This window comes from Ovis aries, chromosome 12 (genome assembly GCF_016772045.2).
Source record: "Ovis aries strain OAR_USU_Benz2616 breed Rambouillet chromosome 12, ARS-UI_Ramb_v3.0, whole genome shotgun sequence".
NCBI lineage: Eukaryota > Metazoa > Chordata > Mammalia > Artiodactyla > Bovidae > Ovis > Ovis aries.
This window is the reverse complement of record NC_056065.1, coordinates 8,671,711-8,684,054: the sequence shown is the minus strand read 5'-3', so window position 1 is coordinate 8,684,054 and position 12,344 is coordinate 8,671,711. Positions and strand designations below refer to the sequence as shown.

Genomic DNA, 12,344 nt, shown 5'->3' with positions numbered 1-12,344 from the left:
AGAAGGAAATGGCAACCCACTCCAATGTTCTTGCCTGGAGAGTCCTAGGGACGGGGGAGCCTGGTGGGCTGCCGTCTGTGGGGTCGCACAGAGTCGGACACGACTGAAGCAACTTAGCAGCAGAAGCAGCATGTATATATGTATATGTATATGTATATATGTATGTATATGTATATATATGTGTATATATATATAAAGTGAAGTGAAGTTGCTCAGTCGTGCCCAACTCATTCGTGACCCCATGGATTGTAGCCCACCAGGCTCCTCAGTCCATGGGATTTTCCAGGCATGAATACTGGAATGGACTGCCGTTTCCTTCTCCAGAGGATCTTCCTGACCCAGGAATTGAACCCGGGTATCCTGCATTGTAGGCAGACACTTTACTGTCTAAGCTACCAAGGAAGCCCATATGTATATATATTCTTTTTCAGATTATTTTTCATTACAAGTTATTGCAAGATATTGAGTATAGTTCCATATGTCATAAACCGTTTTAATTTCTTGTTGATTTTTAAATTTTGTTCATCAGATGTGGAATTCAGTCAGTTATTTTTTTGTTATTGTTGTTTTTTCACAGCTTAGGAATGCCACCCTTCAACGTTCTTGGCACCATCATTTTTGCTAAGAAGTTTACACTTAATATTGGCAACAAATTTTTTAATAATAAGTAGCTTCTCTTCTTTTGATTTCAGGGTGCTGTCTTTTTCTTTAGACAGTTCAAATTGTGTATCTCATTGTGGATACTGTTTTATTCATTTTTCTTGGAGTTCATCATGTATTCTCTTTGTGTAAAATCATGTCTTCCATCACATTTGGGAAGTTTTCATCTATTGTATCTTCACATACTCTGTCAGTTTCTCCTCTCTCACTGAGACTCCTACTCTGCATATATCAGTAAATTTGATGATGTCTTACAGGCCTTTTATTGCTGTGTGTGTGTGTGTGTGTGTGTGTGTGTGTGTGTGTGTTTTCTCCATATTTTTAATGTCTGTTAGTTTTTCTTTCTGCTCCTATGACTGGATAGCTTCAGTTGATCTCTCTTATATATACATTTTTGTGTTCCTTTAATCTCTTGTTGAAGTTCTCTGGTGATTTTTATTTTAGTAAACAATATTTCAAAGTGCTCCAACTATTTTTAAGTTTCCTTCTTGATTTTATATTTATTTTATTACTATAAGCCTTTTACTTTTTTCAAGAGTTAAACAAAAAATTCTGATACATTTTGTGTACTATTATTTTGTAGAGAGAAAAACCTATGCTACCATTTTGTACATTTTATTCTTTATAGCTCCAGAATTTTGGTTCAGTTCATTTTTAATAGTTTCTGTGTCTTTATTGATATCATGATTCCTGAGGCATTAATTGCATGATATCCTTTAGCTATGTGCATAGTTCCATTTACGTCTGTGACTGTAACACAGTAGAGTCTTAGAGTCTGTTTCTAGCAAGTCCAATGTCTATGCTTGCACAGAGACAATTTTGGTTAAATTTCCTATGTGTGGGGCATACTTTTTGTTGTTGTTGTTGCATGCTTCATTATTTTTTGTTGAAACTTGAACATTTTGAATAGTATGACTTGTTAATTCTGGTGATTAGATTCTTCTGCCACTTTAAAATTTTTTTTGTTCTTGCTTTTTCTGCTTTGTAATTGGTTGGATTTTCAGTGAGTTTTCTAGTCTATGATTGTAAAGAATGTATTCATTGATATGTGTGGACTGCAGTCTCTCTTCTTTAATATTCTGATTTGACAGGTGCCTTTGAATGTTTAGAGACAAAAATAAAACCCCCAATTCTCTTAGTCTTTGCACATTGGCCCTGTGTTGCAACACTCCTTTGACACTTAGATGGCTAGTTACAGACCTTGCTTAGTCTTCACTTTCTGTTTGTGCAGAGCCTAAAGATCAGCCTGAGGTAAAAGTTTAGGGCCGTCCCAGATTCTTTTGTTTTTTGTTTTTAACAAAAACCTTCCCCTGGGCATGTACATGGCTTCCTATATTCCCCAATACTCATGTGAGATTTTCAACCCCATAATTCTTCAAAGACCCTTTCTCCACAAATTTTCCTCTCAGGCTTTTGGCAGTTTTTTATTGTCCCTCAAATTGCAATCATGTGCTCTAGGCAGAAGTGGGTTCTTTACTTGCCTTCCATGGTTTTTGAGAAATGCCCTCTGTGTAGCCACTTCCCTGCCCTGAGAAAGTTCTCGATCAGGTGAAGCAGAGGCACATGCTTTCATCAGTCCTACAAGTGAGTGTTAGAATAAAATAGATAAAAATAACTATTTGAGAACAAGATCAACTTTCCTTCCTCCAGAACAAGGGACCAGAAGGCCAAACTGGAATATTGGTTGCCATTTCAAGACCATCTTGGAGACAGGAGGGAGGTAGGACAAAGGCAAGTACTTCAAAACTCCCCAACTATTTTTAAGTTGATTAGGTGTTTACTTGGCTGCTATAAGCCTTTGTGGCTTTCCTGGTGGCTCAGTGGTAAAGAATCTGCCTGCAATTGGAGAGGCAGGTTTGATCCTTCAGTCGGAAAGATCCCCTGGAGAAGGAAATGGCAATCCACTCCAGTATTCTTGCCTGGGAAATCTCATGGACAGAGGAGCCTGGTGGGATATAGTCCACAGGGTTGCAAAAGAGTCAGACATGAATTAGTGAATAAACAACAAAGATAAGCCTTTGACTTTTTTTTTTTAATTAAGAGTTAAAAAAAAATAAGTCTGACAGTTTTCATTCACTTTAACTCTGTTTTTAGAAGAACAACCCCTTTGGAACTACCTACTCCACCATATTCACTGACATCAGACACAAACTGCTAGCATATTTTTACATTAAAAATAAATCTAATATTATTTGAATGAAATTCTCATACATTCTCTCATATTTATATAAGGTGTATGTGTGTGTCTGTCAATGTGTGTTATCAGATTTCTTTTTTCTGTCTTCATTTTCTAATGTCTTCCTAGAGAATTATTTTACTTACACATATTTCCTGAAGGCAACTATATCATTCAAAGAATAAATAGAAGGTCAGATTATATAATTTTCCTTATTAATTTTTATTGGAGTATAATTAATTTACCATGTTGTGTAAGTTTCTGCTGTACAGCAAAGTGAATCAATTATACACACACACACACACACACACACACACACACACACATCCACTTTTTAAAGATAACTTTTCCCTTATAGGTCATTACAGAGTATTGAACAGAGTTAGAGTTCCCTGTACTATAGAGTAGGTTCTTATTAGTGTCAATTTTATATATAGTAGTGTGTGCAAATCAATCCCAATCTCCCAATTTATCCCTCCTTCTTCCTTTCCCCCTTGGTAACCATATTTACTTTCTACACCTATGAATCTCTTTCTTGTTTTATAAATAAATTCATTTGTACCATATTTTTAGATTCTACATATATGTGATATCATATGACATTTACTTTTCTCTGTCTGGCTTATTTCACTCAGTATGACAATCTCTAGATCCCTCCATATCATTGCTAATGACAATATTTTGTTCTTTTTTTGGCTTAGTAATATGCCATCATATATAACATGTACATCTTTATCCATTCATCTGTCAATAGCCATTTTTGCTGCTTTCATGTTCTGGTTATTGTAAATAGTGCTTCAGTGAACAATTAGGGTACATTTAAATTGTTTCTGGAACAATATATTTATAATCTCACATTTTCACTTGAGCATAGGTCTGTTCAACATAGAACTGAATTTTCATAAAGTTTACTTTGCTTCACATTTTATGCCAAAGTCTAGATAATCAAAATAAAGAAATAGATACAAGAAAAGAGGATGTTATTTAACATCTGAGGAATTCCATAATTAGAAATTCTAAGTTTCAGTTTTATTTTCTTGTTTATCTTTCCAGGATTATTTTCAAATATACCAGTTTATTGCTTGCAATTTTCCTAAGGTAGCCAGACTATTGAGGACAAAATATGAAAAATATAGAATGTAATAATTTGCAATGTCTATTACTATGAAATTCAAATTCAAACACACAAAGGGATTTATTTCCATATAATATTGTGAGCAATACAGATAGACATATGTACAGGATTCTATGGAACCACAGATCAACACTTTACATAACATGATATTTAAAGCAATACTGATTAATAGAGTACTTGAAAGGTGATAACTTGGATTATTGAAACATCCTTATAGGAAATGGCATGAGAAAAGCCACAGAGATACAAATAAAATTAAGTTTATATAAAAAGAAACTATCATTAGAGAGAGAATCGAAAGTGGACCATTGATAGTGGTTATAAAAAGAATTAGAATTGTAAACATAGTAGAGCTTCCCAAGTAGTGCAGTGGTAAAGAATCTGCCTGCCAATACAGGAGACACAGGAGACTCAAGTTTGATCCCTGGATGGGGAAGATTCCCTGGAGGAGGAAATGGCAACCCACTCCAGTATTCTTGCCTGGGTAAACCCATGGACAGAGGCAGACTACAGTCCCTGCATTTGCAAAGAGTCAGACACAATTGAGTGACTAAGCATGTGTGTTCGTCCTCTAGGTAGTTATTATCAGAGGAAAAAGAATACTTCAGAAAGATTCTTTATATCTTCCCAAATTAACCTTGTTTATCTGTTACTTGAAGTGCAGATGCAGAATGGTAATTATTGGAGAAATGAGAACTGAGACATAAAGGTCATTGTCTGCTTTAATTTTAACATGACATGCTCACTAGAGCTCTGGATAAAGATAACTTCCTCATCAGGATTTGCTAGAGAATGACTGCAATTATGTGTCTGAGGAGGCACAATTGAGTGGCAGCTTTGGTCAATGACACAAACAGAGTGAGAGCTTGAGAGCTCATTACTGTGTGTTATCATATGTGTGATTCTGTCTTCCTTTCAATTTGTTTAAGAAAAAAAGTGATTCATTTTTACTTTTGGATTTTTATTTTAAGATCTTTGGTGTAATTTCACTTAAATTTCCCCCTTAAATTACTGAAGATAACACAGGAGTAAAATACAATATTGGATGTGTATAAGAGGACAAAAAGACATATAATGAAAAATAAAACATTTTATCAACTACATTCTTATAATAACTTAAAATTAAGAATAATACCTTTATCTTATAATCATTCCTGGTGATTTTCATTCTATTTCTTGTGGATACTCTACATTTTGAACCATATATATTTGAACCATAAAAAAGTACATGATTGGCCAGTGGGTGAGTATTTGCTGAGACAAGGTATGAAATCTGCAGCCATCCATTCAGGGCATGTTGCCCAGTTCTGGTAGCCACAGAGGGGCTGGGATGGTCTTGACCTTTCTCCTAGCACCACCAGCCAGAGGAAAGAGGGTTTTGACACTTGGAAATCTGAGCTGAGCTGAAGGGAAGGGAGTCTGTGGCAATGGAGTCTAGTCTGGGTAGGGTAGTTTTTTTAAAAATGGTATTGGGGTACTTTCTTGGTAAAACTTTCAGGCCTCACTGGCCACTGGAAGATTTTTTGGACCCAAGTCCTGTACATTTTCTGGGCTCTAGATATAAGGCCTGATTTCATTCATTTTGGAGGGGGTTTAGTCTGTTCATGCTCCATTTCATAGATTCAAATGGTCAGAAGAGTTAAATCCCTTTGTGACTTCTGACCTAAGCAAGAACAAAAACACACATTTCAATGCGCCTTCCCCTATTCACAGGAAAATTATGTCTTCTCCTCTTTCTAAAGAGCTGAGACAGAAGTAAAAGGTTCAATCCTTGCCCTTCTAAAAGGATAATGAAGTTCAGAAAGTACAAGTTGTAGGAGGGCACTACAAAACGCAGCAAATTGGCAAAGCAATCCAGGTTTACAGGAAGAAATGCGTCAACTACACTGAAGAAATGCAGTAGGAGAAGGCTAATGGTACAACTCTCTATGTGGGCATTCACTCCAGCAAGGAGGTTAACACTAGACTAAAACCAGACGAAGACTGCATAAAGATCCTGTAAGGGAAAGCCAAATCTGGCCAAGTAGGAAAATAAAGGGCAAATATACGGAAGAAACAATTGAGAAGATGCAGGAATAAAGTCATATTGTCAACAGCTTTCATTAAAAACTGTTGAAATTATTTAAAAACACACATGACAGTCCTTTTCATTAGATATAATTAAATTTTAGTTCAGTTCAGTCACTCAGCCATGTCTATTTGCATCATAATGGATGGCAGCACACAGGCTTCCTTGTCCATCACCAACCCCTAGAGCTTTCTCAGACTCATGTCCATCGAGTTGGTAATGCCATCCAACCATCTCATCCTCTGTTGTCCACTTCTCCTCCTGCCTTCAATCATTCCCAGCATCAGTGTCTTTTCCAAAGAGTCAGTTCTTTGCATCAAGTGGCCAGACCACTGGAGTTTCAGCTTCAGCATCAGTCCTTCCAGTGAATATTCAGGACTGATTTCCTTTAGGATGGACTGGTTGGATGTCCTTGCAGTCCAAGGGACGCCCAAGAGTCTTCAACAACACAGTTCAAAAGCATCAATTTTTTGGCTTTCTTTATGGTCCAACGCTCACATCCATACATGACTATGGTAAAAACCATAGCTTTGACTAGACAGACATTTATTGGCAAAATAATGTCTCTGCTTTTTAATAAGGTGTTGAGGCTGGTCATAACTTTTCCTTCAAGGAGCAAGCACCTTTAATTTGATGGCTGCAGTCACCATTTGCAGTGACTTTGGAGCCAAAAATTAAATAAATAAATAAAGTCTCTCACAGTTTCCATTGTTTCCTGCCGGAGTCCAACCCCGGTGGATCCAGGGTAATTCAAAGTGGGGATGGAGTCAGCGAGGAGAGATTTATTTAGTTAGAGATATAAAGAGAGATTAGGAAAGAATAGTGTAGTAGGAAAATTAGTGGAGAAAAGAGGCTGAAAAACTTGGTTTACACAGGAGACCAATAAAGTTCCAAGACAAGGAACTTGCACTATCTACGTAGGCCACCGGCACTTGCTTAAATAGCGGAGGATGCCCCGCCTTGGGCTCCCTCTTGCGTGGGTCTTAGAAGCCAGGGCGAATAAGTAGACACGGAGATCCTCTCTGCTTCAGATGGGAATTCAGCCTGAAAGCAGAGAAAAGAACGATATGGGGGAGCGAAGCATTGGTGCAAGACCCACAACTTTATTTTCAAAAGCAGCTTATATACCCCAAGTTGTACATAAAGAAATAATGGAATATGCAGAGTTATGCAGGGGTAGCAGTCCTGACCCTTATTGAGACCAGGCTTTCTTTTGCATACCTTCCCATATACAAAAGGTCTCAGGTGGTTTTACATCATCTTCTGGCCAGGGTGCCTGTTAACATTTTTATGGCTCTTTTCCTAGATAAATGTCTATCAACCAGAAAACTCATTTTCCCTTGAAGTGTTTTTTCTTTAATCTGCATCACCCTCAATGTACTAAATAATGTTATATTCCTGTAGAACAAAGGTGCACTGGGTTATAACAAAGAAAGTACTTAACTCAAAGATCTAATGTTGCTAATACCAGGGCTACTACCTGTTTTTTCTACATACCAACTATATCAACAAATAAAAGAAATGAAAACTTGGCAGCAAGTATTGGCTCAACAATGAAACCCTTAATCAGTCCTATTCTAATGATTTTGACTCCTCAGAAGCCCCTACATTCCTAGAATGTTTTACGCTTCCTGTGCCTCTCACTGTTGGGAGGCCAAAAACAATCACATGTGCAGCTGTAAGAGTCTGGACAAACCTGTCAGCTTTGGTGGCTAGCAAGCCATCAGAGGGGTTTTTGGATTGAAATACTCTTATTATGCCCAGGAGACTTATTATCTAAAAGCTCTAAATTTACTTTTTTCAGAAAAAGGTGGTGGGGGGACAGCCCCCTGTTAATGTCAGAGGAGTAGGTGGAAAGCATAACACAGTAAAGCAGGCAGACTCTGGTTTTGGGGGTAGATGCTCAAGAAAATTCAGGGGGAACCCTGAGGCCTGATCCCGCCTTTGCGTTTTGTCAGGCCCCTTTCCTCATGACCTTTGCCACGGGCAGGATTCCCCATGCTGGCTTCTGGCAGTTTCCCCATCTACTTTCCATGAAGTGAAGGGACTAGATGCCATGATTTAGTTTTCTGAATGTTGAGTTTTAAGCTAACTTTTTCACTCTCCTCTTTCACTTTCATCAAGAGGCTCTTTAGTTCTTCTTCACTTTCTGTCATAAGGGTGGTGTCATCTGCATATTGCGGAAATAAATGGCAACCCACTCCAGTGTTCTTGCCTGGAGAATCCCAGGGATGGGGGAGCCTGGTGGGCTGCCATCTATAGGGTCGCACAGAGTTAGACACGACTGAAGTGACTTAGCAGCAGCAGCATCTGCATATATGAGGTTATTGATATTTCTCCTGGAAATTTTGATTCCAGCTTGTACTTCCTCCAGCCCAGCATTTCACATGATCTAATCTGCATATAAGTTAAATAAGCAGGGTGACAGTATACAGCCTTGATATACTCCTTTCCCAATTAGGAACCAGTCTGTTTTTCCATGATCAGTTCTATCTGTTGCTTCTTGATCTGCATACAGATTTCTCAGGAGGCAGGTAAGGTGGTCTGATATTCCCATTTCTTAGAGAATTTTCCACAGTTTGTTGTGATCCACCCAGTCAAAGGTTTTGGTATAGTCAATAAAGCAGAAATAGATGATTTTCTGGAACTCTCTTCCTTTGTCTATGGTCCAGCAGCTGTTGGCAATTTGACATCTGTTTCCTCTGCCTTTTCTAAATCCATCTGAACATCTGGAAGTACACAGTTCACATACTGTTGAAGCCTGGCTTGGAGAATTTTGAGCATTTCTTTGATAGTATGTGAGATGAGTGCAATCATGCTGTAGTTTGAGCATTCTTTGGCATTTCCTTTCTTTGGGACTGAAATGAAAACTGACCTTTTCCAGCTCTGTGGCCACTGCTGAGTTTTCCAAATTTGCTGACATATTGAGTAAAGCACTTTCACAGCATCATCGTTTAGGATTTGAAATAGCTCAACTGGAATTCCATCACCTCCACTAGCTTTGTTTGTACTGATGCTTCCTAAGGTCCACTTGACTTTGCATTCCAGGATATCTGACTGTAAATGAGTGATCACTCCATCATTGTTGTCTGGGTCATTAAGATCTTTTTTGTATAGTTCTTCTCTATTCTTGCCACCATTGCTCAATATCTTCTGCTTCTGTTATGTCCATACTCTTTCTGTCCTTTATTGTGCCCATCTTTGCATGAAATGTTCCCTTGCTATCTCTAATTTTCTTGAAGAGATCTTTATTCTTTCCCATTCTTTTTTTTAAATCTATTTATTTGCATTGATCACTGAGGAAGGCTTTTTTTTTTTTTTTTTAATCTCTCCTTGCTATATTTTGGAACTCTGCTCTCAAATGAGTATGTCTTTCCTTTTCTCCTTTGCCTTCAATTCTCTTCTTTTCTCAGCTATTTGTAAGGCCTCCTCAGACAACCATTTTGCCTTTTTACATTTTTCCCTCCCTTGGAGATGGTCTTGATCCCTGCATCTGGTACAATATCATGAAATTCCATCCATAGTTCTTCAGGCACTCTGTCTATGAGATCTAATCCTTTGAATCTGTCACTTCCACTGTATAATCATAAGGGATTTGATGTAGGTCGTATCTTAATGGTCTAGTGGTTTTCCTTACTTTCTTCAATTTCAGTCTGTATTTTGCAATAAGGAGTTCATCTGAGCCACAGTCAGCCCCTGGTCTTTTTTTTTTTTTTTTTTTTGACTGTATAGAGCTTCTCCACCTTTGGCTGCAAAGAATATAATCAATCTGATTTCAGTATTGACCCTCTGGTGATGTCCATGTGTAGTGTTCTCCCGTGATGTTGGAAGAGCATGTTTACTATGACCAGATCATTTTCTTGGCAATACTCTGTTAGTATTTGCCCTGTTTCATTTTGTTCTCCAAGGCCAAATTTGTCTGTTTCTCTAGGTATCTCTTGACTTCCTACTTTTGCATTTGAGTCCCTTATAATGAACAAGATGTGTGTGTGTGTGTGTGTGTGTGTGTGTGTGTGTGTTAGTTCTAGAAGGTCTTGTAGGTCTTCATAGAACCATTCAACTTCAGCTCTTTCAGCATTACTTGTTGGAGCATAGACTAGGATTACTGTTATATGAATGGTTTTCCTTGGAAACAGTGATCATTCTGTCATTTCTGAGAGTGTATCCAAGTATTTCAGACTCTTTTGTTGACTATGAGGGCTACTCCCTTTCTTCTAAGGGGTTTTTGCCCACAGTAGTAGATTTAATGGTATCTGAGTTAAATTTACCCATCCCAGTCCATTTTAGTTCACTGGTTCCTTAAATGTTAACTCAATGTTTACTCTTGCTATCTCCTGTTTGATCACTTTCAACATACCTTGATTCATGGACCTAACATTCCAGGTTTCTATGCAATATTGTTTTTTACAGCACTGGACTTCCATCACCAGTCACATCCACAAATGGGTGTTGTTTTGCTTTGGCTCTATCTCTTCATTCTTTTTGGAGTTATTTCTCCACTGATCTCTAGTAGCATACTGGGCACCTACTGACCTAGGGAGTTCGTCTTTCAGTATTCTATCTTTTTGCTATTTCATACTCTTCATGGGGTTCTCAAGGAAAGAATACTGAAGTGGTTTGCCATTCCCTTCTCCAGTGGATCACTTTCTTTTCAGAACTCTCCAAAGTTACCCGTCTGTCTTGGGTCACCCTACAGAGCATGTCTCATAGTTTCATTGAGTTAGACAAGGCTGAGATCTAGCCTTGTGATCAGTTTGATTAGTTTTCTGTGATTGTGGTTTTCAATCTGTCAGAATTAAATTTTAACAATCTCAACAGTTTTTGTTTGAATCAGAGAGCACAAAATGGATAAATAATTTATATATCCCAATGTAAGAACTGAGGACAATTCTATTAATATATTGCCTATAAACATGGAATACAAATAAAGTATGATTGTAATATTTGGATTATATCCACATTAGTTATGATTTGGGTAAAATATGCAATGTACTCTGAAGTATATAGTACATTCTATCTGTATCTATAATCTTGGTGTGAGGAGAAATTCCTCATGATTATTTTCTGTTTTTACATTTTGTTCTACTGTTCTTTCAATGCTTGATATGTTCTTCATCCACTCCTAAAATCTCATAGTGCTTAATTTCTCATACAAATCTTGTCTTCTGCTTTTCACCAAATCCTGTCATGTTCAAATTTCCAGGTATTCCTCAGCATGTGTAGCTTCCTCTTTTCTTTTCTTTTTTTTTTTTAATCCTACAGACAGCATTTCACAAATAACAATACTATAAATTTGGTAGTTCTAATCTGTCACATTTTTATGTACTGGCATGTGTTCTCAAGTTGTTCCATGCTGTATCTTTTCTAAATTTGTTAGCTTCTGTATCTGTTAGAATTATGTTAACTAAATGGATCTGAAAACAACAAAAAATTATTTTAAAAAATAGGCTTACTTTGGCTCAGAAGAGGGACAGTCTAGAGCAATGACTAAAGCTGTGACTGGTCAGTGTTTCATCTTCAAGCTCTTCTCATAGTTTTATGTTTTCATCTACAACACTGGATTTGTGCTCTAATTCTACTCATAATTGTGGGATGTTTATTAGGCTGAGACAGGCCCAGGTTTTCATTCATCGTTTTTAAGACTATTTGTCTTAGTGCATTTAGATTGCTATAACAAAATATTGTAAACTGGGTGAATTATAAACAACAGAAAGTTATTTCTCATAGCTCTGAATGTTGGAAGTCCAAGAACAAGATGAGGAGATTTGATAAAGTCGACTTCCTTGTTCATACAGGTATGGTAGCTTCCTGCTGTGTCTTCACATTGAAGGAGGGGAAGTGGAGCTCTCCTGGGCTTTCTTTAAGGACATCATCCAAATGTGTTAATCATTTTCCAAAGACTTTACTTCCTAATTCTGTGACCTTAAAGGGTAAGATTTTAGTCTGTGAATTTTGGGGGTACATAAATATTCAGACCCTAGCACTATTAATTATTTTAATATGGAGGAAAGTTTCTTAAATCTCATTTACTGTGTTGGACTATATCAATTCATGGACCAATCTCTGCTGACTGAAGAATATTATTGAAGAATAATATTAGGGCCACATTCTTCACAAAATACAAAATAGAACAGAAAACAAGAAAATAAAAAGAAAGACCTATCAAGGGATAAATGTCCCTAAGCATCAAAGACCAAACAGACACTTCAGACACCTGATGTGAAGAGCCAACTCATTGAAAAAAGCATTGAAAAAGGCAAAGACTGAAGGCAGGAGTAGAAGGGAATGACAGAGGATAAGATGGT

At 37.3% G+C, this 12,344-nt stretch overlaps 1 pseudogene; it reads left to right on the top strand.

Moving 5' to 3' along the window:
* The window catches only part of LOC101118039 (large ribosomal subunit protein uL24-like), a 36,075-nt pseudogene extending 30,025 nt beyond the window's left edge, over positions 1-6,050 (top strand).
* Positions 6,051-12,344: the final 6,294 nt, after the last annotated feature.